This window comes from Pteropus alecto, unplaced genomic scaffold (assembly GCF_000325575.1).
Source record: "Pteropus alecto unplaced genomic scaffold, ASM32557v1 scaffold52, whole genome shotgun sequence".
Lineage (NCBI taxonomy): Eukaryota > Metazoa > Chordata > Mammalia > Chiroptera > Pteropodidae > Pteropus > Pteropus alecto.
The window spans coordinates 5,598,032-5,598,932 of record NW_006433941.1 but is presented as its reverse complement, the minus strand read 5'-3'; positions in this window follow the sequence as shown (position 1 = coordinate 5,598,932).

The window sequence follows — 901 nt, the reverse complement described above, 5'->3', positions numbered from 1 at the left end:
CGGCCGCAGTTCCCGCCCCGGGGCCCCGCCCTCTTGGGGCGGGGAGATCAAAGCCGGCCTTCCCAGCCCGGGCCCGGGAGCTCGCGTGTCCTTGGGGGTGGATCGCCGCCCCGAGCCTCAGGGTGGTCCTTTTGTAAAACGGTCCTGGGGGGGACCGAAGGCGCAGCACCTGGGGCAGTCTTGCGCTCAGTAACTGTTGGCATTGAGGGCTTCTCAAAATTCAGGAGAACATAAAACGTAATATACCTATCTTCAGCTGACTTTAAGATTTTTGGGATTTTCGGCCCCAAGTTTTTTTTTTTTTTTTTTTTAAATAAAATGACTATTACAAGTAAAATCTTCTTTGACCCTTGCTGCAGTTACATTTCTATTTTTTCATTCTCATGACGTTGAGTGTCTTTACCGCATAGCTCCCTGTGGTATTTGAAGCCAGAAGAGGTTGAGTGACTTTCTGGACATCGCACCATGAGTCTGTGGTCAAGATGGGGTGGAATCAACTCCTTGGCTTCTCCCCTTGGTCTGCTGGCCCTGGCGAATACTTGTTTCACCAGACCCCCTGATTCCCCCGTGAGCTCTGCTTTCTGAGTCCATGATGCGGGGTTGAGGGAGGAGATATCCAGGCAGGTTTACAGACAACTTGATTTGTAAATTTAAACGATTTCGTGAAAGGAACAGGAGTTTTGCCATGCGCAAACTAAAGAGGCTGGGTATTTTCTGGCATTCCTTGATTGGCCACCCAAGGTAACTGCCAGAGGATTTGATGGTGGTGATGATAGTGATGATATTAGAGCCTGTTTGGTAATCACAATTTGGCTGCGTTACCTCCTCTGTGAGGTAGACCTTATTATCTCCAGTATGCAGGTGAAGAAACTTGTCCCAAGTGATATAGTTAGTAAGGGCC